This window comes from Suncus etruscus, chromosome 4, assembly GCF_024139225.1.
Source record: "Suncus etruscus isolate mSunEtr1 chromosome 4, mSunEtr1.pri.cur, whole genome shotgun sequence".
Taxonomy (NCBI): Eukaryota; Metazoa; Chordata; class Mammalia; order Eulipotyphla; family Soricidae; genus Suncus; species Suncus etruscus.
In genome coordinates this window covers 61,477,851-61,504,685 of record NC_064851.1, presented here as the reverse complement: position 1 = coordinate 61,504,685, position 26,835 = coordinate 61,477,851, and positions in this window count along the sequence as shown.

Here is a 26,835-nt window from a genome sequence, read left to right as displayed (position 1 = left end):
ATATGAAATAGTATTCAGTCATAAAGAGAATGCATACTAACCATGTTGATAATACAAATTGGTCTTGTATTAAGTGGAAAAAAGACAGGTAAAAGTAAACATGCTATGGTTATACATTTAAATGGAATCATCCACTGTCCCTAAAAACAAACCACAACATCAAATTAAAAAATTTCAAATTCATATATACACAGATTATATTGGATATTGTGTGCAATAGAGGGAAAAAGAGTATAAATGTGTGTAAGAATACTGAGTTAATTGTTCCTGGAGATCAAAACATGTACATTTTTGTTAAAACACAAATCACTAGTATATCGTCAGCAGCAATTTTCATAGAGCTAATAATACTGTTACATACTTTAAAATGCTCAGAGATATGTTAATATTCCTTGTCACAAATACATATACCACTACAGAAGGATGGATGTTAACTAGACTTTATGGAGATTACTCTATAATACATAAGCATTAAATCATGATTTTATAGACAATATTAATTTGCTATGTGTAAATTATATCTCAATTTAAAACAACAACCCTAAGAAATAAAACGCAGAGTTTAGTGGCTAAAAAAAAATGTAATCTTCATTCATATTGTTTGCTGTAAAATTATGTAATCTTGGGGACAGATTGATAACGCAGCAGTAGGGCATTTGCCTTGTACATGGCTGACCCAGGAGTGACCACGGTTCTATCCCCTGGCATCCCATATGGTCCGCCAAGCCAAATGCGGTTTCTGACCGCATAGCCAGGAGTAACCACTGAGCGTCACCGGGTGTGGCACCAAAATAAAAATAAATTATGCAATCTCTTTACAGTTATACTTAATTAGTTAAATCATGTTTCTAATAATTGATTATAAGGTTTTAAGATCAATGTCTGACAAATAATATGTTCTTAAAATAATGTTTTTGCTCTTTAGTAGTGATGTTATCTATTTTAGGTTTTGCTTTAAATTTTTATTTGCAAATATGGAATAGAATTAGGGTCATATGTAGATTTTGTTGAAGTTAAATAATATTACATAGTCACATAAAGAAGAAACTATGTAGATATAAAAAACTAGTTGTGCTCATTTCTTCTCTATGTAACATCCCCATACTTAAAATAATCAATTTTCACTACAAATTTTACAACTTTAAATTAATTAACCTACTAAATGTCTGTTATTATAAATGTGAAATTATTGCTACACCTAGTTTCACATAAAAATTAAGGTACTCATTTTCTGTGCTGTTAATCGACTTAATCATCACCTTTATGAACATACTGTGAAGTTTTTCTGGACAGGAAATCACATGTTTTTTTTAAATAATATATTTATTTAAGCAACATGATTACAAAAATGTTTATAGTTGGGTTTCAGAAATAAAAAGAACACCCCCCCCCTCACCAGTGCAACATCCCCACCAGCAATGTCCCAAATCTCCCTCCTCCCGACCCCTCCCCCACCTGTACTCTAGACAGGCTTTCCATTTCCCTCATTCATTCACATTGTTATGATAATTCTCGGTGTAGTTATTTCTCTGATTGCACTCATGTAATGAACTGGACCTTCCAGCCCTCCTCTCTTTGTCTCTGAAGATTTTTGAAAAAAATGTATTTTATATTTTCTTAAAAATAGATGAGTGAGACCATTCTGTATCTCTCTCTCTCTTTCTCTCTCTCTGACTTATTTTACTCAGCATAATAAATTCCATGTACATCTATGTATAGGAAAGTTTTATGACTTCACCTCTCCTGACATCTGCATAATATTCCATTGTGTATATGTAGCACAGTTTCTTTAGCCATTCATCTGTTGAAGGGCTTTTTGGCTGTTTCTAGAGTCTGGCTATTATAAATGGCACAGCAAGGAATAAAGGTGTGAGGAAGGAATTTTTGTATTGCATTTTTATGTCCTAGGGTATATCCCTGGGCGTGGTATAGCTGGACCGTATGGGAGCTCAATTCCCAGGTTTTGGAGGAATCTCCATATCGCTTTCCATAAAGGTTGGACTAGACAGCATTCCTAGCAGCAGTGAATAAGAGTTCCTTTCTCTCCACATCCCCTTTAACTCATTATCATTGTCATGATAGTTGTTAGTGTAGTTATTTCTCTAACTGAATTCCCAGTCTTAGTAGTAGCTTTATATCATGGGCTGGTCCTTCCAGCCCTCATCTCTATTTTGTCTGGGTATTCAATCACATGTATTTCAATATACTATAAGGTAAAGATCAATTGCAATAACATGGAAGGTCTGGAAATACTACTTTAACCATCATTATATTTATCTTAAAGTGAATCTATACACTGTTTCAAGGTACTTCAACAGATTTCAACTAAAAAAATAGTCCCTATTTTGGGGTCCTCAATAAAATAAAGATAATATTATGTACAAGGGGAAAACAATGACTCAAATGTGAGCAAGTATCTGATTCCATCTGAGACTTTGTTCAAACAGAGGATAACATCCCACACATAGAATCTAAATCAAAAACTTAATAATTAAATTGGGGGGGGCACGCCCATCAGTGCTCAGGGGTTACTTCTGGCTCTGCACTCAGAAATTGCTACTGGCTCCGTGGACAATATGGGATGCTGGGAATCAAACAGGAGTCTATACTGGGTTGGCAAACGCGCTTCTACTGTGCTACTTCTAGGTGAAATTAACATTGCATGTACATAATAGCCTCTTTAATCTTAACCAGGTGAATACAAAGTATGATTATTTTATAATTAACTACAAATATTAATTGTCAAAGAAGAAAGCTGAATTCAATTTTGAAGATCACTGAATAAGAAAATAATTAAATATAATAATATGTTAACGCAAAAGTGGAAAACAATAAAAAAATCACATTTTTTCAGTTCAGATATTTTCAAAAGAGTTTTTTCTTTAGTCTAAATTTAAAAATGGCCTACATTTTCCAAGAAGTAGAAGTTGTTAATTGAGATATGATAATGAGTTTAGAAGAAAGGCAAATACAAGGACTGGATGAAGATATAATGGGATATGGAGCTAAAGATTTCTTTGCATCCTGACTCTGTAATTCTAAAGCATTTCTTAAAAATGTATATTAATTACTGCTAATTAACATACTATTAATTCCATTCAAAATGGAATCTAAAAACATTTCTCCTTTTAGTCACATTACTTAGTCACCAATTTATTTTCCTGTGACTACTATAAAATTTAACACCATTTAGTGAAAAGTTAAAAATTAATTTACTCAATTTGTGATGCAGATACCTAAAATATAAGAGTTAACAGGCCGGTATATCTTTAAATATTTTCTAAAAGAATTATTTACTCACTTAGACCTTCTTAACTAGCTGCCTGTATTTGTTGGTCCATGGTGCAAAACTCCAATTCCAGCTTCTTTGATCACCTTTCTTCTCATTTTTCACTTACCTCTTTCCAGCCCCTCCTCATCCTTCTAATAAAATCTTTTGTGATTAACTTTTAGGACCCATCCAGTAAATCTGGGGCAATTTCATATATCTGATATTATTTTTATTGTGTCTAAAAATATTTTTAAATAAAAGAACAGTAACAGGTTTCAGAATCAGGATCAATATATTTTAGTGATATATTTTATTTTTTATTAATGATAAATCTTATTTTTCTATACTTCTGATATAAATTTAATATGAGAAATATTCTTATTACATAAGTTATTTAAACTAACTTTTTAATATTTCTGCTTCCATGTTGATAAGAAAATGAGAACTATTTTCTACTTACCAATTTTTCTTGTTTTATGCAATAATTTATAAAGGAATAGCTTGAATTTTCTCAAAAAATTAAATTGTTATACAATATATAAATAGTATATTTTCTGACAAGTATTTTACTACATTCTCCAGGAGAAATAATTATATAAAATAAACATAGCATCTAATTTCAACAAAATTAACTTATTTTGTGTTTAATAGTAAACTTAGAAAAGTAAGAAATTAGTAACCAATTAATTGAACTAGTTTTAGCCAAGATCTGTCTTTTAAGTATCAATGTTCAATTTAGTAAATTAAATTCATAAAATTAAATTTATAATATGAATAAATGTAACAGAATTATTTAGACTATTTACTCAGTATGCTTCTTGAGTTGTATTTTCTAATGCTAACATTCCAAGAAATAATTATATATATATACAATTTATCAAAGTAATATTTATCAAGAATACCAAAAATTAGCTAAACATAATACTTTTATTTTATTAGAAATTTTAAATATAAAACATTGTGTTTACAAAGTTAGTCCTAGTTGAGTTTTAGATATACAATGTTTTAGCACCAAACTCACTACCAGTGTCAACCTCCCTCCACCAATATTCCCAATGTTCATCTTGTACCACCACTACCCCTGCTCAGCCTGCCATCATAAAGGGCACCCTTTTAAGTTTGGCTGTTAATAATTGGGTCTCATTATTTTATTGTTGTTGACTCTGTGGCTTAGGTTAGTTATTCTGTCCTTCCAAGTACCAACAATATGCATCAGTATCCTTGACTCCTGATTTTGTCTTTGTTTTCCATTCAATTTTTTTCCCTTCTCCCCTGGCATTAAGAGTGTTCTAAATAACCCCTATTTAAACCATTATATTCCTTCATGCTGTCATTATAAATACCACAATAAGAGATATAATCTTGTTTTTATCCTTCTTCTGGCTTAAGTCATTTAACATAATATCTTCCAGTTCCAATCACGTTGAAGCCGATTGCATGATTACATCATTCTTTAAAATGATGTAATATTCCATTTTATACATATACTACATCTTCATGATCTGTTGTTAGTGCTTTAGATTGATTGCAGTTCTTAGCTATTGTACTGAATGTTGTGATAAACATTGACATGCATATGTTTTTTGAACAAAGTTTTTATTTACGGGGGGTAGATATCCAAAAGGAGATTGGTGGATTATATGGAGGTTCAATTCTGTATATACTAAGAACCCTCCAAGCTGGTTACATAGAGGTTAGATTATTCCCACCAGCGGTGGATTCAAATTCCTTTTTCCCCACATCCCCACCATCAAAAATTGTTCTCAATATTTTTGATATGTGCCATCCTATTGATATAAAATGATATCTAATTGCCATCTTGATTTGGATGACCAATTTCTTTCCCTAATGATGATGAGCATGTTTTCATGTCTGCTTGTTTTCCTCAAAAAGGTTTCTGTTCTTTTTCTCTCCCCATTTTTGATGGATGGCCTTTTTAGGTTTTGGAAGTTAACTTTTGAGAGTACTTTGTATATCCTATATTTCAACCATTTATGAAGATAATTTTTAAATCAATATTTGAAATTTGTACTGAAGCCTTTGCTGAGACTTGTTTCAATCCTGTTAAGTATCATAAATTAAATGTCATAACTCAATTATTTATCACTTACAGTATATGGTATGTTTTTATAATTTTTTTTATTTTGGGGGGCCACACCAGTGGTGCTCAGGGGTACTCAGGTGTTCCTGGATCTGCACTCAGAAATAGCTCCTGAATTGGGGGACCATATGAAATGCCAGGGATTGAGCCCGAGTCCATCCTGGGTCAGCTACATGCAAAGCAAATGCCGGAACACTATACTACCACTCCGGCCCTGTTTTTAAAAAAATTTTTTCAGGCCACACCCATTTGATGCTCAGGGGTTACTCCTGGCTAAGCACTCAGAAATTGCTCCTGGCTTGGGGGGACCATATGGGACACCGGGGGATCGAACAATGGTCGTGATCTTTCCTTGCCTAGCGCTTGCAAGGCAGACACCTTACCTCTAGTGCCACCTCGCTGGCCCCAACATTTTTAAGTATTACTCCTTACCTTTGTGATTTGGAAATCACTTTGGTGAAGCTCTGGAGACTTATGTGGGATGCAGAGATTTAACAAGTTTCAGCCTACTCTACTATGTCTCTGGCATTAATAAAATCTTTCTGAGATCTATTAGCAATGTATTTCTTTCTTTTGATTGCTCTGGTAAAGGTGTTGGTGGTCATCAGAAATAAATGCCTTCACTGTAGCATTCAGATGCTTCAGAGACTGTGGAGTGAACTCAGGGCCTCACATGTGCAAATTAGGCGCTCCATCTCTGAAGTCACTATCCTTGCCCTGTATGCTATATAGTTCTTCCATTCAAAATAAATAATTCAGTATCTTTTATTCCCAAAGAAACTTTAGGCTATTACTAGTCATCGCCATTCTTTATCTCACATGCAAGCGGCAACTAATCTGCTTTATTTCTACTGTGAAAATTTCACAAACATGAATCAGATACTCAAGTTGTATTTTGTGATCATTCACGTTCATATATGTTTTTTTAATATTCAACATATTACAGCACAGATTAGTACCCTATTCCTATTTAGACACAAAATATTTTATCAATAGATATATTACATTTTATTTATCCATTATTTAGTTAAACATTTTTTGTTGCTTCAAATTTGAGAGTTATTTAAATAATGCTGAAAAGACATTGGCAGAAATTCATCAATATTAAATAGAAAAAAATCATCTTCAAAGGTGGGTTAAGAGACTTTGAGTGTTTTATGAAGGCTTTGAAACCACTAGCTGGAGAGATAGATCGAAGGAAGGACTCTTGCTTTATACGAGGTCATTCTGGGTTCAATCTCTGGAAAAACACGTTCTTCTGAGCCTGCTAGGTGTGATCATTGTATTAAGAGCCAGGATTAAGCACTGAACACAGCTGAGTGAGAAAGACAAAAACAATGCTTTGAAGGCAAAAAGGAAAAAAAATCATTACTGAGGCTATGGATACACAAGTCATAACATCATACAACTCCTTAACTCTAGAGTTCTAAAGTCAGATTTTATAAAACTAAAATATACTATTATAAATTATACTATTATACTATTATACTATTATAAATCACATTAATTACTTGACTTTCATGTGACAGATTTAACTTAAATATCTTACACAAAATGTGATTGCCTAAGCAAAAACAGGAATGATCCCTCAGCACAGAGCCAGGAATAAGCCCCAAATATTAAAGAAATTTTCCCACCCCCAAAAAACTTTAAAATATTTATTCATTATATAAAATTAAAAATAAATTTGGGGCTATACAGAATTTCTTACTACTATCTTTATATTATGTATTATAATTTTCTAAAATTTAAGTAGATCATCATCAAATAAACTTTGTTCTTAGATTCTATACTTACTTTTATTCTATACCTACATCATTTTGTTGAGAAGAAAGTTATGGCTAGATATTTAATAGTTATTTTTCCTTAGGAATACCTGAAGACTAAAATATGGTGATTTAACCACCATATTTCAACCTTCAAAATTAAGATATATTTGACCACGTCAGTCATAAAGTATGAAAATGAAGTATGCATTTATATCTGTTTTCTTGTGTCTTCTCTGTACATTTTTATTATTTCCCTTCTTCCCATGTTTTTATTTAAATCATCTGAATTTTATTGTCAGTCAATTGGAAACATTAGGTTGATTTGGATTATACATGGGATGAATTAATAGGAAACTAAATTATTTAATCTATATAGGTTTGTTCTAGTTCACAAGAATGACCTACATAGGGCACTCAGTAAGAAACTGTATTATTTTTATTTTCAACTCCAAAAGGGAAAAGTAAATCTTCATCCCTGGGAGGATTCCATCTAACCACATCACTTGTATGTTTACAGAATCTAAGCTATATGATGTGCCTTGCACTGCTGAACTCAGAACTACGTATTACTGTGCTCCCCTGGAAATCTAATAGTTTGAAGTTCAGAATACTCATTTGGCAGATTTCTCATTTCAACTATTCAAACTCAATAGAAGATATGCAAGTATCTATGAGCCCTTCATTCTATAGTCTTTTAACTCTTAGATGTATAAAGGGCCATCCTTATATTTTTGTTTCCTTTAGTTTGTAGTATCAGGTCAAACTAGGTCATGCTTTTTTGGGTGGTTTTTAATTTGTTTTAGGAATCTTTATCTAAGCTTCAATTAAAGTAATTTTTATGAGGTGTCATTTCTAGTATTAAAAATATATATTAAATTAAAGTATGTATTAAATTTTCTATTAAATGAGTTGTACTAGTATAAAGTATCTGAGATAAGCAGACTTTAGTCTGACTTACATTTCCAATAAAAATTACTTAGACATTAAGCTACTGGGAAGTTTCAAAGTATAAGAGTGATTTAGTCATCAGTTATCATGCATTGTCAGAGGCATTTAAAGTCAAACAATTTTTAGATTTAGCCATATCATGAAAGGGAATCATGGATATACACATATCATGTAGAAAATTGAATGGTGGTAAATGTAGCAATTATGGCATTATAAAATAAAACCGAAAGTTTATTTATAAGTCATTTCAGTTATCTCAAATGTAGAAATTGCCTTGTTTCAATTACTAAAATATAAAAGATTATAAATGTTAATATTATTTCTAAAATATGTTTATATTATTTCACTGAGAAAGTCACATTCTAAATTTAAAAAAAATTAAGAATAGAGAAAATAAAATTGCTCTTATCAGGAATAGACATATTTTATATATTAACCAGTCAGATAATTATCAGTCAAAATAGGTGAATTGACAAACACAAGTTGAAAATTTAGAATACACATAAATTTATTTATAAAAGTAAATTCTGGAACTGTAAAGAAAAACTCCATCCTCTGCTCCATTCTATGACATGTGCAAATACTAAGATCACTAACTACAGAGGACTGATTTTAATCAACCATGATAGAGCAGAAAACTTCCAGACATCACAAAAAAACCTAGGGAAGAGTAAAAGAGCATGTACAGAGCCTATATTTATACCCATGACAGTATACTTCAAAGGCAAAGAAACCCTGTATCTCTTATGTCAAGGGAATTCCCTTTCTAATCTCCCCCCCCCTTTTTTTTTTTTTACAAAAAAATTCTTTTTTGTAATTGTTGCTTGGCTTTCTTTTTCTTTTCTTTGCCTTTTTGTCCCTGTGCTTTGATTCACTTTATTTTGGGACTGTGGCTACTGCTTGATTGTTGTCTTTATTGCTGTGGTACTCTTCAGGTTTTTTGTTTGCTTATTTTTGTTTTAATTTTTTTGGGGTGTTTGATTTTTTGTATTATTTTTATGTTTTCCTTCATTTATCCCTTTCTTTTCTTAAACTGATTTTTATAGTCTCTAGAAGGACTCCTTCCGTTTTTTGCTTGTTTGAATCCCCCCCACCCTTTTTTTTCTTTTCTTTTTTTTCTTACCTTCAAACAGAACAACATAACTTGAACCATCTTGTTCTGCTTCACAAATTGAGGGGAAATAATGGAGGGCACCAAGACCAAACAGTCGTATGAACATTGACTAGAATGATGATCAGACTTAAACATAATTATCAGACTAAACCACCAAATCCAAAGCCAACTACAACCGAATCGATACCCAATTTACAACAAGCTAGACACATAAGGGACCACTTATATTAGCAGCCTGGGGGAGCAAATGAGGGATGATATGGGATGCATGCTGAAAACAGGGGTGGAGGGAGGACAACATTGGTGGTGGGAATGCCCCTGATTCAATGTCACTATGTACCTAAAATACTACTGTAAATCATTTGTAACCCACTTTGTTCAAAATAAAAATTATTAATAAAAAAAGTTGATAATATTATCAGCTTATTTTAAACTTCAATACTCTTTTAACATGTCATTATCACTGAAAAACAGCATGATTTATGACAAGGCTGAGAACCATATATATAATTTCTGAAATTGCTGACTTTCAATCTTATTACATGATTTTCCCACTATCAACATCAATAAAATTTTAAGTGAAATAAAGTAAAATATTGTATAAGAATAATTTAACAATATATAATTCTAATTAATATTAATTTTAATTATTATTGTTATATTATAAATTATATTGGACTCATTACTGTTGGAAAATATATATTATTGTAGGTAGAGCACTCGCCTTGCACACTGTTGTTGTGTGGTCTATTTTCAGAATATGTTCTCCTTAAACACCTCCAGGAGTGATCCTTAATCACAGAACTTGGAGTAAGTACTTAGAACAGCTAAGTGTGGTTTCACATAAGCATACAATTATATAACTTAGTATAACAAAGGGAAAGAACAGCTACACTGCTTATGCTCATACACCCAGCAAATGACAAAATCAGAATTCAAAACTTTACAACTTTATAACTAAAGTTATAAAAACTTTAAAACTTTTGTTGTTATTTTTTTATTACATCCAGAGCTTATTCCTGCCTCTTCACACAAGGATCATTTCTGGCATGAATTGGTAGACCCCTATGAAGTGTTGCGGACTAAACTTTATTCATCTGTGTACAAGACAAATGCCCTACCCATAATACTATACCCTGGTGTCTACTTTATTTCTTAAATGAAGAATTTATAAAACTTCCATAATGTTCTTTCTGTGAATGCATATAACTATCTCTTTTAGGTGTCTCAATATTAATAAACATGCTTTTCTTTGAATTGATAATAATAGTCAGTCAAATGATTGTTCATCTATGAAGACAGCAAAGAGGTTGTTAGTAAGTAAACTAAAGCTAATTGATTTAGTAAAGGTCGAAATACATTACCTCTTCCAAAAGGTCAGTTTTAAGTAAATGTATCACCTTACTAAGCAATTCTGTAATGGCTCAATTAGATCTTGAAGTCTATCTTGCTCTTAGGAAAGCCTTTCATTCCTAGTTATGTAATCATTAATTGCCTGTTTAAAACAAGTGATTTTTTCTACGAATAATCAAAACATAGAATTTTAAGCTTTAAATGCCACATGAGGTCTCTATCACATGTTAATCATAGTTCTCTCTTTAAGAATTATAAAAACTTCATATGGGAGTAGTTTTTAAAATAATTACATGCTTGACTTTGTTCAAGTACCCCTGATGTGCTGGTTTAAGCCATAAGGATTGTAAAAAACAATTTCTTTTTCCTTTTCTTTACTTTCTCCTTCTTTCTTTCTTTCTTTCTTTCTTTCTTTCTTTCTTTCTTTCTTTCTTTCTTTCTTTCTTTCTTTCTTTCTTTCTTTCTTTCTTTCTTTCTTTCTTTCTTTCTTTCTTTCTTTCTTTCTTTCTTTCTTTCTTTCTTTCTTTCTTTCTTTCTTTCTTTCTTTCTTTCTTTCTTTCTTTCTTTCTTTCTTTCTTTCTTTCTTTCTTTCTTTCTTTCTTTCTTTTTCTTTCTTTCTTCTTCCTTCTTTCTTTCTTTCTTCTTTCTTTCCTTTCTTCTTTTCTTCCTTCCTTCATTCCTTTCTTCCTTCTCTCCTTCCTTCTCTCCTTCCTTCCTTCCTTCCTTCCTTCCTTCCTTCCTTCCTTCCTTCCTTCCTTCCTTCCTTCCTTCCTTCCTTCCTTCCTTCCTTCTTCCTTCCTTCCTTCCTTCCTTACTTCCTTCCTTCCTTCCTTCCATCTATTTAGTTCTTGAAGTCAAACCCAGAGCCTTAAACATACAAAGCAAGTATTGTGCCACTGATATAAATTCTTATTTATTATTCAATATATATTTGTCTCACAATTTTTCAAGGTAAGCATTGTATTTCATTATAAAATATAAATTGATAGATGAATTAGAAAAATAATATATAAAGGTTTTTTCAAAATAGACATACATTTATTTTAACAGCACTTACTAATTTTTGCTGCATAGTTGAAAATATTTTATATGCTGAGGGGTAATCTGCATGTGTAAATAATATTGAAAATGTAAGAAGTATCTTGTTGTCTGAGCAGCACTAGGTTTTGTGTTGTCTCAGTTGATCTTTTCAATTTGGAGGTCTCTTCTTGAATCATTTATTATATGACTGAGAAGAATAATTTTTCCAGTAAATCTATTCTTTGTGGGTATAAAAATTTTTATTTTAGAATATTTAAATTAACCTCTTATGTTGTTGTGTCTCCAACACATAATTTTGATTACATGGGAGGAACATTGTCTTTTTATAAGTTTTAACTTCTATCCTTCACACAGTATATAACAAAGATGACTGTAAAGGCTAGTTTTCTTTATTTGTATATACACAGAAGATGATAATTTTATATGTAAAATAAAAATGTAATATAGAGGTTTGGTTGCAGAAACAAATTAGATTTTTACTTCTTAACTTTCTGTTATATATCTTAACTTCTATAATAAAAATCTTATATTGTAATAAATGGTAAAAATCAATAAAAGAAGGATAGGGGCATTTCATACATAAAATCCTGCTTTGGATAATGACTCTGCTACTTTTATTTGAATTGCAGGTGCACTTATTTCTGAAGCCTTAATAACTTTCAGAGAAGATTAGCAGGTAGATCCCAGCAGACTCCTTTTGAGTTAACAATAATATGATTTCATTTTAATCATATACAACAAGCCAAAATATGATAGAGGAAAATCTCACATCTCTTATTTGATCAAAGTTAATGCAGCCTCCTCTTTTTTGGATTAAAATATTCTTTTGGGTGAGTTGAAATATTTTTTAGTTTATTGTGGAAGCATAGAATAGATGTTCTGGCTTTAGAATATTAAGAGCTACATATAAACAAAATATGGAACAAAATTTACACAGCAATTTTTTTTTTGGTTTTGGGGACACACACAGCTGTGTTCGGGGCTTACTCACTTGATCTGGTTCTGAACCTAGAAATCACACGTGGCAGTACTTGGGGTCCATATGTGGCTCTGGGAATCAAACCCAGGTCAGCTGTATGCAGTATGTATACAGCCTACAGCTGTATACTAACTCATTGACACAAAGCAAATTTCTAAATTAGCAGAATTGAGAGACAGGACAAGATTAACAAAGAATATGGGCATTCAGAGTATAACATTAAAGGCTACTTTTGACCAGAAAAAAAAAGTAAATCTATGTGTAACATAGTATTGAACACTTCCCTTATGTTTTCTTCAGAGGTTCTATAATACATTTACATTAACTCTTCATATGGTATAAAAGATGGTTGGAAGTTTATATTTGGAAGAATCAGAGAGATAGCATGGAGATAATGATGTGCTTAGGGTGTTTGACTTGTATGTGGGTGGCTTGTATTTAATCCTGGTACACTATATGGTCCCTAAAACCCAGCCAGGAGTGATCCCTCAGAGTAGAACCAGGATTAAGATCTGAGCACTGATGGATATGACCTCAAAACCATATCAAATAAGTCTGTATTTTTGTTTATGTCTAGTATCTATTTTGTTCCATTGACTGATATGGCACTATTAATACTGTACTGTTTTGATTATGTTACAATTGATTATGGTACTGTCTTCAAATCAGGTCCTTAACTTCATTATACTTCTGAATAATGTTTAGGCATATTTCCTTATTGATTACATACATGATCGTGTTTGGGTTTCAGTCATGTAAAGAACACCACCCATCACCAGTGCACTTTGGGGCAAAACCTGGTGGTTCTCAGTGGTTAATTCTCTCTACACTTAAAGGTTACTTCTGCCCAGAATCAACCTGTATCAGATGCTGGCAATCCAAGTCCCTTAGATAATCTCCTATGTTTCCTGCCTATAATTTTATAATTTAATAATTCTATTTAATAGTACATTTGAAAGATAACAATACTAACAATAAATTTAGTTAATTAAGATAAATAATAGGGACTGGAGCTATAGCATTGTGGGTAGAGTGTTTGCTTTGCACACAGCCAAACAAGGCTTGATCTTTTGATCCTTAGCATTCTCTTTGGTCCCTCAATCCTGCCAGGCGAGATTTCTGAGTGCAGTGTCAGGAGTAACCATTGAATGCTGCCAGATGTGGCCACAAAACAACAAACAAACAGAGGTCTGTTTTTCATAAGTCTGACTTGAATGTCTGTGGTTATGGATGTAGAAGGTTCTGGGCCTCTTAGCTTTTATTGTATCTAAGTTAAAAAAGAGATCCTGGTGCTTCTTTATAAGGAACTAATACCATTCAGCAGACTTTTACCTAGTGAGCTATCAATCTCCAAAGACCTCACCTATTACCTACGATAGTTTTAATATATAAAACTGGAATAGTGTAGAACAAGACAAAGATTCAAATCATACCAAATATGCTACTATATCCCTAGTAATAATAATATTATTATATAAATGAAAGAGAACTAATAAATAAATAAATAAATAACCAATTATTCTCAATCAAGAAAATGGTACAATTTACTACATATTTATATATTTTTCGTGATGCTCTTATAAATATAGTTTTTCTTTTTTTTTTACAAAAAGTTCCATAAACTTTTAGGCTTATTTCTTTAAGTTTTATAGGTTACATTGTTAACTGTACATTAATTATTTCTCAAAATATTTTTGTCAATGTAATAAAAATGGTATTTTCCGAATTCTTGTTAGTAGTCTTCTTATATATTAAAATATTTTAAATTTATTTTTCTAGTTATAAACTTTTCATATAAAATATTTTAATGATTACTATGATTTAAGCTTTCTTTCCATATTATTTGAGTGATAATTTTAAATTGGAATCTATTATACAAGTTCACATACTCTCTGATATATGTCTACAATAATAAGTAAAAAGAAAATACTTTGTGGCATCAAACTACCAGAAGAGAATAAATAATTTTACTAAATTAGATACATGATTTCAGGTAGAAATAAATGAAATAATTTTAATAAATTAATAAAGATTCCTACTTTTAAGAATGTATTTATTATATTATTCAATTTAATTAAAATTTTCTTCTTTGTCTTTTTTATAATTTTTCAAAGCATTTTTTGAGAACTGTTTAGTTGTATGTACCAGGATTTAGATAGCTGAGCAGTAGAACACCTCTCTTTCCTGTATGAATCCCTGGATTCAATCTCTAACACCACATTAAACAATTTAAAATCTCCCTTTTTTGTTTTTTTTTGTTTTTTTGGTTGGTTTTTTATTTTTTGGGGGGATCACACCTAGTGGCACTTAGATATTACTCTTGCTCTGCACTCAGGTATTGTACCTGGGATGCTTGGGAGATCATATGGGATGCTGGGAATTGAACCGGGTCCATCCCAGGTCTGCAGCATGCAAGGCAAGCACCCTACTGCCATGTTAAACACTCTCAACCCTAAAATATACTTTGGGACTAGAAAGATTGTACCATAGGGTAGGGTGTTTGCCTTAAAAGTAGTCAACCCAGGTTTAATCCCTATTACCTCAGCAATGGTTCCCAACAAAGATTGTTAGGTATAATCTCAGATCACAGAGGCAGGAATATAAACTATGGCTACAACTGGGTCTGACCCCCCAAACACCATAAAAATGAAAACTACCTTTTGACTTAGTGAAATAAATCATGTTGCTTTAAAATCTTAGAATTTTCACTGAGGTTATATTATTTTCTTTTTAACATGTTTATTGATTAGATTTCTGTTTTCTATTAAAGGATTTTTTTTGTATTTACTACTCCATAATTGTTGCTTATATTGGCTTTTGATTTCTTCAAGATTAGATACCTGCTTCCTAATAAATCTCAACTTGCCTTTCTCTTGAATATAAATATTACCATGTAAGAAAGCTTTTTATTGTCCATTTTAAACTAAATTTTTGGGATCATTGTGTAAGACTTCTAGATGTTTTCTGAATTGTATCTTATTTAATTTCAAGCTGTTTTTACATTTTGGTTCTTCTTGCATTCTTCAACTTCAACTTAGTATTTTATGTTTCAGTTGGAGATTCAGATGCCATTTTTGACCACAACATAGAAGTCTTGTGCAAAGAACATAGTAAAAAGAAGCCAGGAACATGTATCCCAGATGTTACTACACTGGCATACTAGTACCAATCTAAATATTTTTGAACTTCATTTACATGAGAGAAATAAATTTTAAAAGTGACTGCAATTTTGATTTTTTTGCTCCTTCACCTGAAAATAATCCTAATATTTTAGGTTCATCCATAGTAAAAAGTGAGATTAGTCTGTAACTTTACACTTTTGCTTCTTAACCTGAAAATAATCCTAGTATTTTAGGTTCATCCATAGTAATAAGTGAGATTAGTATGTAATTTTACACTTTTTGAAAGTCTGTATGATGTCTTAGATGTATGATCTGCTAATTTTACAAAGTAATTAAGGTTACTAATTAAAAGAGGTTAAACGCTCTCAAGCTTTTCCTTAATTCTAAAATAGATGAAGCATTTTCCTATAGTAGTCAAACATAGTTTAAAATTTTTGAATAGTCTCTTTGTTTCAATTACTCTTCTTTTCCTAATTAGCATTAGTATTTTAAAACACCATTCACTACATTCAGCTTATTTACCTTAAGTTTTTGATATTTTATTTTATATATATATATGTTATTCGATATTGATATACTGTTTCATATATTCATTTACACTATGCATTGAGGTATTTTAAGCTGATTAAACTTGGTATATGCATTTGAGTGTGTATTTTAGTTTATTTTATCAAATACAAAGAATATAGTGGAAATTATGTTTAATCATATTTAAATATTGCTTAAAGATTTATTTTCCTTGAACAGCAGTGCATTTGGAAAAAGCACTTTCAAGTTACTTTAGAGACTAGAATACTGATTGCTAAGCAAATTATCTTCATTTTACTCATTTCTATAAATTGATTTAGTCAGAAACAATGGGCATGGGTAATACATTCAGAGAGAAATTAGAAAGGCCTCAAGGAACTGTGCACCAACATAATATACATATTAAATGAACTTTGATGAACTCTAACCAAAGTAAAAGGTAATGCAGAAATTATCATTAGAGCAGCATTGCTTTCCAAGTAGCTGTGGTTTCTTTTTGTTTGTTTGTTTTGGGTCACACCTAGTAATGCTCAGAGCTTAATCATGGTTCAGTTCTCAATAACTCCTAGTTCTGTGCTCAGAATTTACTCCTGGTGGTAATAAGGAGATGTATGTATCAAATATGGGTTGGAACAAGGTAAATGCCCTACCACAATACCACTATAGCTGAGATATGTGGAGCAGTGCTATTTTGGATTCCATGATTTGTAAAATAACTTTAATATAAATTACCTTTATCTAAACTATGATTAATAATCTTTTAAATTAAAATTTATTTATAGTTTGTAAATCATTAAAATTATTATTCTACATTTCTATATCCTGTGTTTAATTCAGGGAAAATAGTTTATATCTCTATTATTTATAAATTATGAAAATACATAGTCACATGTAGATGTTTAACTTTCAGCTTTAATGTATTCTGTTAATTGTGCTCATAGAGCATATTTTTGAGAATTTAGTGTATGTTCTTCTATGAAATATGAAATGCATAGTTTTATTTTGATTAATATAATTGTTTTGTGTTACATAAAGTGTAATGCCTTTAAAATAATATGTCAGAATAAGTCAAGTTATTTTATTCACATCTATGTTGTTCCTTGTTGCTCTTTTTAAATTCAATGTCCCTGATTATTCTTCTTTATTAAAAGTGATTTTAACCCTATATATGTTCTTATATTATAAATATTAAAAATTCTATATTTTACATTACTTGATAGCCCTTATCACATGCCAAGTTCCATAATGCTAAGTGCTGGAATTATTTTGAGGTCAAATTTTCTAAAATATTTTTACTTTATTCTTTTAACTATATTAATTTTACACAAAATTGTAGGATCTCAATAGAATGAGCTTATTTATGATTGTAATAATAATGTGTCAATGCCTGCTTACTCTGGACAGTAAGGGAATCCTCAAGGTCTCAGAGGATGTGACTGGGAATAGCCAGAGGAGTTGAAAAGGAACAAGAAGGATGAAAGCTAAGTGCAGGGTTCTGAGGAAGAGAGCAGCCATTTTCGAGAATTCTGTGAGGAACATCATGGAAAATTTGTAGGACAGACCAATATGTAAAGATAAGAGCACTTAGAAAGTATAGGTACATGACTACTGAATTTATCTAACTCACAAATAAAGGAAGAAAGAACTTGAAATCTCTAGTCAAGTAACTTTTGTCTCATGAAGCTTTCCTAAGAGGGCCTGGAAGGGCCCAGCAAAAATTGTCTCCAGGAGTTGCTAAGGCCAAAAGGCCAAGAAAGAGTGAGTGAAAACCGGCTACCAGTATTGTGTTCTTGTGTTCTTGTGTTCTTGTGTTCTTAGGGTATATCCCTAGGAGTAGAATAGCTGGGTCGAATGGGAGCTCAATTTCCAGATTTTGGGGGAATCTCCATATCGCTTTCCATAGAGGTTGGACTAGACGGCATTCCTACCAGCAGTGGATAAGAGTTCCTTTCTCCCATATCCCAGCCAGCACTGATTGTTCTCATTCTTTGAGATGTATGCCAATCTCTGTGGTGTGAGAATGTATCTCATCATTGTTTTGATTTGCATCTCCCTGATGATTAGTGACGAGGAGCATTTTTTCATCTGCCTTTTGGCCATTTGTATTTCTTTTTTATCAAAGCGTCTGTTCATTTCTTCTCCCCATTTTTTGATGGGATTAGATGTTTTTTTCTTGTAAAGTTTTGTCAGTGCCCTGTATATTTTGGATATTAGCCCCTTATCTGACAGGTGTTGAGTGAATAGTTTCTCCCACTTGGTGGGTGACTCTTGTATCCTGGGCACTATTTCTTTTGAGGTGCATAAGCTTCTCAGCTTAATGTATTCCCATCTGTTGATTTCTGCTTTCACTTATTTGGAAAGTGCAGTGTCCTTCTTGAAGATGCTTTTAGTCTCAATGTCATGAAGTGTTTTACCGACGTGTTGTTCTATATACCTTATGGTATCAGGTCTGATATCAAGGTCTTTAATCCATTTGGATTTTACTTAATACATGATGTTAACTGGGGGTCTATGTTCGCTTTTTTGCAAGTAGCTAACCAGTTCCCCAGCACCACTTGTTGAAGAGGTTTTCCCTGACCCACTTAGGATTTCTTGCTCCTTTGTCAAAAATTAGGTAATTGTATATCTGGGGAACAATATCTGAGAACTCAAGCTTATTCCACTGATCTGAGGGTCTGTCTTTATTCCAATATCATGCTGTTTTGATAACTATTGCTTTGTAGTACAGTTTAAAGTTGGGGAAAGTAATGCCTCCCATTTTCCTTTTTCCTAAAGTGCTTTAGCTATTCGAGGGTGTTTATTTTTCCAGATAAACTTGATAAGTGTTTGATTCACTTCTTTGAAGAATGTCATGGGTATTTTTAAAGGGATCACATTATATCTGTATAATGCTTTGGGGAGTATTGCCATTTTAATGATGTTAATCCTGCCAATCCATGAGCAGGGTATATTTTCCCATTTCCGTGTGTCCTCTTTTATTTTTTGGAGATACCCTTCAACAGACGAATGGCTAAAGAAACTGTGGTACCTATACACAATGAAATATTATGTACCATTCAGGAAATATGAAGTCATGAAATTTTTCTATACATGGATGTAAATGAAATCTATCATGCTGAGTGAAATAAGTCATAGGGAGAGAGATGCAGAATAGTCTCACTCATCTATGGGTTTTAAGAAAAATAAAAGTCATTTTTACAACATTCCTCAGAGACTAGAACTTCCAGCTCACTTCATGAAGCTCACCAAAAAGAGTGGTGAGTGCAGTTATAAAAATAACTACACAGAGAACTATCATAATCATGTGAATAAATGAGGGAACTGGAAAGCCTGTCTGGAGTACTGGTGGGGGTGGTGTGGGATGGAGGGAGATTTGGGACATTGGTGGTGGGAATGTTGCACTGGTGAAGGGGGTGTTCTTTACATGACTGAAACCTACTCACAATCATATATGTAATCAAGATATTTAAATAAAGGAAAAATATATGGTTTCACAGACAAATAACAGCTCAGAAACTTTATAGACTCAAAACCATTCTTAAGAGAAAAAAACTGAATGACCTAATTTAAGACAAGACTGACAAAAAGACACACCAATAATTGTGGGGGACCTCAACATGGCTTTGTCAACACTGGGTAGGTCAACCAGACTGAAACTCAACAAAAATATACTAGACCTGAGAAGAGAAATGGAAGAAAGAGGCCTAGTAGATATATATAGGACACTCCATCCCCAGAAACCTGGATACACATTCTTCTCGAATGTACATGGGACATTCTCCAGGATAGACTACATGCTGGCACACTCCATCCCCAGAAACCTGGATACACATTCTTCTCGAATGTACATGGGACATTCTCCAGGATAGACTACATGCTGGCACATAAAACATACCTCCATAATATTAAGAAGATAGAAATTTTTCAGGCTACCTTTGCTGACCACAAGGCTCTGGAATTATATATGAATTCCAAAGAGATACAGAAGAAAAACTTTAACACTGGAAGTTAAACAGTCTCATACTGAATAACCAGTGGGTCCTAGATGAAATCAAAGAGGAAATCAAAACTTTCTTGGAAACAAATGATAATAAAACACAAACTATCAGAACTTATTGGACACAGCAAAAGCAGTTCTGAGAGGAAATTTTATAGCTGTGCAAGCACACATCAGATAGGAAGAAGGACCTATCTTATAGCTTAATAACACAGCTCATAGAATTAGAAAGTGATCAAAAAAGGAACCAAAAATAGGGAGGCAGAAGGAAATAACAAAGCTGAGAGTAGAAATCAAGAAAGTTGAAACCAAAAAAAAAAAAAAAATCCAAAAGATCAACGAAAGCAGAAGTTGGTTCTTTGAAAAAAATAAAAAAGACTGATAGGCCACTGGCAAAACTAACAGAGAGAGAGAGAGAGACAGAGAGAGAGAGAAACTTGATAACTCTATTAGGAATGAAAAAGGAGAGCGTACTACTGATATGGCAGAGATTCAAAGGTAATCAGAGACTACTTTGAGAAAATCTATGCCACTAAAAATGAAAACCTGGAAGAAATGGATAAATTCTTGGATTCTTATAGTCTTCTACAGTTGAATGACGAGGATGTAGCATATCTAAACACCCCCATCACTATTGAGGAAAATAAAACAGTAATCAAATATCTGCCCAAAAACCAAAGCCCAGGCCCAGATGGATTTACTAGTGAATTTCTTCTACCATTCCAAGAGGAACTACTCCCAATCCTGGCAAGACTCATGAAATAAAAAAAACGGGAACACTTCTAAATAACTTTTATGAAGCCAACATAACCTTGACCCTAAACCAGACAAAGGTGCTATGATAAAACAAAATTACAGAACAATATAGCTGATAAATGCAGATGCAAAGATCCTCAAGAATATTCTCGAAGATAGGATCCAATGCATCATTAATATGATCATCCACTATGATCAAGTAGGTTTCATCCCAGGAATGCAAGGAAGGATTAACATCCATAAATGTATCAACATAATACACAACATCAACAACAAGAAAAATAAAAATCACATCATATCAATAGAAGCAGAGAAAGCATTTGATAAGGCCCAACCACCCCATTCTTATCAAAACTCTCAGCAAGATTGGAATGAAAGGAACCTATCTCATATATATTTAAGGCAATCTACCACAAGCCATGTGGCAAATATGATCCTCAGGAGAAAAACATAGAGCCCTCCCTCTAAATTCTGGCAGAATATTGGGGGGGGGGGGGGGGGGGGGGGGGGGGGGTAACAAGACAAGGCGGTCCGTCTCTCACCACTCCGATTCAACATAGCACGGGAAAGTACTCTCTATAGTGATCTTAGGCAAGGAAAAGTATATCAAGAGATCTAGATTGGAAAGGAAGAAGTCAAGCTCTCGCTATTTGAAGATAACATGATACTCTACTTAGAAAACCCTAAAGACTCTACCAAAAAACTTCTAGAAACAATAAACTCATATTGCAAGGTAGCAGGCTACAAAATTATCACACAAAAATCAATACACCAATAGTAATAAAGAAGTTAATAAAGAAGTAATAAAGGTAGTTAAGAAAACTACCCCATTCAATTAGTGCCACACAAACTCAAATATCTTGATATCAACTTGACTAAAAATGTGAAGGACCTATACAAAGATAACTATAAAAATCTGCTCCAAGAAATAAGAGAGGACATGCGGAAATGGAAACACATACCCTGCTCATGGATTGGCAGGATTAACATCATCAAAATGGCAATACTCCTCAAAGCATTGTACAGATTTAATGTGTTCCCTCTAAAGATACCCATGATATTCTTCAAAGAAGTGGATCAGGCATTTTTGAAATTCATTTGGAATAATAAACACCCTAGAATAGCTAAAGCAATCATTGGGAAAAAAGAATATGGGAGGAAATACTTTCCTCAACTTTAAACTTTACTACAAAGCAATAGTTATCAAAACAGCATGGTATTGGAAGACAGGAACTCAGATCAGTGGAGTAGGCTTAAATACTCAGAGAATGTTCCCCAGACATACAATCACCTAATTTTTAATAAAGGAGCAAGAAATCCTAAATGGAGCAAAGAAAGCTTCTTCAACAAGTGGTGTTTCCACAACTGGCTAGCCACTTGCAAAAAATTGAACTTAGACTCCCAGTTAACATCATGTATGAAAGTAAAACCCAAATGGATAAAAGACCTCGATATCATACCCCAAACCATAAAATATATAGAACAACATGTAGGCAAAACACTCCAGGACATTGTGACTACAGGCATATTCAAGGAGAAAACTGCACTCTCCAAGCAAGTGAAAGCAAAGATTAACAGATGGGAATATATTAAGCTGAGAAGTTTCTGCACCTCAAAGGAAATAGCGCCCAGGATACAAGAGCCACCCACTGAGTGGGAGAAACTATTCACCCAATACCCATCTGATAAGGGGTTAGTCTCCAAAATATACAATGCACTGCCAGAACTTTTCAAGGAAAAAACATCTAATCCCATCAGAAAATGGGGAGAAAAAAATGGACAGACACTTTTACAAAGAAGAAATACAAATGGCCAAAAGACACATGAAAATATGCTCCACTAATCATCAGGGAGATGCAAATCAAAACAACTATGAGGTACCACCTCACACCACAGAGATTGGCACACATCACAAAGAATGAGAACAAGCAGTGTTGGCGGGGATATGGAGAGAAAGGAACTCTTATCCACTGCTGGTGGGAATGCTGTCTAGTTCAACCTATATGGAAAGCAATCTGGAGATTGCTCCAAAAACTGGAAATCGAGCTCCCATACGATCCAGCTATACCACTCCTAGGAATATACCCTAGGAACACAAAAATACAATACGAAAATCCCTTCCTTACACCTATATTCATTGCAGCACTATTTACCATAGCAAGACTCTGGAAACAACCAAGATACCCTTCAACAGATGAATGAATGGCTAAAGAAACCGTGGTACATATACACAATGGAATATTATGCAGCTGTCAGGAGAGATGAAGTCATGAAATTTTCCTATACATGGATGTAGATGGAATCTATTATGCTGAGTTAAATCAGTCAGAGAGAGAGAGAAAAACGTAGAATGGTCTCACTCATCTATGGGTTTTAAGAAAAATGAAAGACATTCTTGCAATATTAATTTTCAGATACAAAAGAGAGAAGAGCTGTAAGTTAAGCTCACCTCATGAAGCTCACCAAAACAGGGATGAGTTTAGTTAGAGAAATAACTATATTTTGAACTATCCTAATAATGGGAACGTATGAGGATTATAGAAATCCTGTCTAGAATACCGGCAGGTGTTTAGTGAGAAGGAGGGAGATTTGGGACATTGGTGATAGGAATGTTGCACTGGTGATTGGTGGTGTTCTTTACATGACTGAAACCCAAACACAATCATGTAATCAAGGTGTTTAAATAAAGTATATAAAAATAATGATAGTAATAATAAAATGTGGGTCCAAAGAGATAGCATATCATTAGGGCGTTTGTCTTGCACGCAGCCAGGAACGAACCAGGTTCTATTCTCAGTGTCTGATATTGTTCCTTGAGCCTTGCAAGAGCAATTTCTTAGCACAGAGCCTGGAGTAATCCCTGAGTGCAGTCTGGTGTGGCCTGAAGCATACATTGTCTTTATATATGTAGTCTATGAAACTAGTAAACAAATTTTGAAGACATATAAGTTTTAAAGTGTCATTTAAAATGTAGTGCATATATTTATTATGTCATTGAGAATCAAAGAAAATAAATTGTTTATATTTTGATTTTGCTTACTTTCCTTTCCCTAAAAATAACGTATTTATAGGCTGGAAAAACATAGGATCTATTTTACAAATTACATTCTTTTCATTTTCTCCTTTCCTTTTTTAAAAATTTATGTTTAATTTTCTTAAAATCAATAGGCAATATTTTAAATCAATTTATAGTGAATAGGACAATCAGTGTTTTGAAACACTAGGTATCTCAAAATTTTGGAGAAATAAAAGAATAAATTCAAATATTTACACTGGCATTAAATGAAGCCTATTATAATGTAGTTTATTTTTAATCCATAGGATCATAATAATCTGGAACAGAAAAATTAGAGCAAATTAATATATATATATATATATATATATATATATATATATATATATATATATATATATATCTGTATGGGGGCCAGAGTGGTGGAGCATCAGTAAGGCTTGCACTCCTCTGACCTAGGATAGGTTGCGTTTGATCTCCCAGCATCTCATATGGTTCCCCAAGCCAGTGATTTCTGAGCTCATAGCCAGAAGTAACCGCTGACCCTCACAGGGTGTCACCCCAAAACAAAATTAAACAAAACAATCAAACAAACACAGCTAGCCACAGCTCTTAAAGCTATAATTTACACAGCTGCGTGGCTTCTGTGAGGAAGTTCTACTAGATTTTCTCTCTTAAGCTTGGGGAGATTCTGCAGAAATAGCTAGAAACAAAGTTTATTTTACTTCTTACTCATTCATTCAGCTAATGTAGTCAATGGCATTTTTTAATAGATATTAATGCTGTTTTTTGCTTGCTTTAAATCTATGTATATAACTTTAGACTTAAGCTATGATGTGTTAGACCGTAATTCTTGGATTTCAATCTTAAACAAAGTTTATAATTTTAGCAACTATATTTATTTTTATAAATTTTAATATATATAATATATAAAATATTTTATATTTTATAAATTTCTACAGATAGAAATATAGAAAATATTACTAATTTCTAAATTTGTAAGATATAATTTATAGAAAAATAGAATTAAAAATATTACTAAATATAAGAAAAAGCATTAAAAGGATATTATCACAGTGTCTTTGACAGCTGTGCTGATGTAATCATGAATGAAGTCTGATAATTAAAAATGTCATCTGTAGGGGCTGGCGAGGTGGCACTAGAGGTAGGTGTCTGCCTTGCAAGGGCTAGCCAAGGAAAGACCGTGGTTCTCTCCCCGGGCATCCCATATGGTCCCCCCAAGCCAGGGGCAATTTCTGAGCACTTAGCCAGGACTAACCCCTGATCATCAAATGGGTGTGGCCCCAAAAACAAAACAAAAAAAATGTCATCTCTAGGCTATAGATATTTTATCAATTATTCATAAATAAAATATAAAATGATATATATTAGCAATACAATTACTATAAAAGTTTTAAAATTCAAATATTTTTAAATTTTAAAAGTAATTTATTTTTTAGTGTTTTTGCCACACCTGGTGACAATCAGGTGTTACTTCAGGCTTTGTACTCAGAAATTGCTCCTGGCTTGAGGGACCATAAAGGACACCTGAGATCGAACTGAGGTTTGTTCTGGGTCACCCACATGCAAGGCAAATGTCCTACCACTGCGCTATGGCTCTGGCCCCTAAAAGTAATTTTTTAAAGTTGTTAACATGTACAATTTTTATTCATTGTATTTGCATTGGTTTGTTTAACATTACATGTTTGAACTGACTTTATAAAGCTGATATACAGAAAACAAAAATTAATATTCTGTTCAGTAACTTAATTTCTGCTCTGATTATCTCCATAAGATATTTGCGACACACTTTTGATTCTGCTTTTTTGTTATAACTTACCATTAATTTAAAAAATATAGAAATCACTTAAGTTCGAAATAAGATTCATGTAACTAACTACTTTTCTAAGAAAAAATTGGTTGTCCAATGAGACATTATCTCACACCAGTAAGACTGGCAGTTATCAAAAATAGTAGAAACAATCATTTCCAGCATGAATGTGGTAAAAAAACAGAATTCTCATCTACTGCTGATGAGAATGTTGTCTAATTCAAAGCCCTGTGGCAAATGGTATGGAAAGACTTCAGTAAAATTAGAATTGAGTTGCCACATAACCCCGCAATTACGTTTTTGGGTAATTATTTCCAGATCATATAAACTTTCATTCAAAAGGATGTATGCACACCATTATTAATTGCTGCACTTAAACTATAAGCTAAGGTGTGGAATCAACCTAGGTGTCAAACAGCAAACCAGTGAATTACAGATATGATAAATATACAAAATCAAATACAAGGAAAGAAAAAGAGCATACAGGGACTGGTGAGGTGGAGCTAGAGGTAAGGTGCGTACATTGCAAGCGGTAGCCAAGGAAGGACTGCGATTAGATCCCCCTGCGTCCCATATGGTCCCCCCAAGCCAGGGGCAATTTTTGAGCGCTTAGCCAGGAGTAACCCCTGAGCATCAAACGGGTGCGGCCAAAAAAAAAAAAAAAAAAAAAAAGAGCATACAATTTGAAGCAACCTGTTAGGAACTGTAATCTATGTTGAGTGAAGTAAGCCAGAGGAAGAACAAGCTAACAAGTATGAGCTTATATATTTATAAAATAATTGTATTAGGAAATGTATTATGGTAAAGGTGGGATCACTAGATCACATTTGACCCTAGGAGACTAGGGAGGAAAAGGACAAAGAAGAAAAAAAATCATAATGGGAAGGAAGATGAGATGAAAATGGGAGGTAATGGGTGGGCAGGGGGATAAGAAGTCTGGTCTTCAAGTTTTATTGAATCTATGTATCCTAAGCAGAGAATAAACAATACTGAAAATATGAGATTTAAGCTG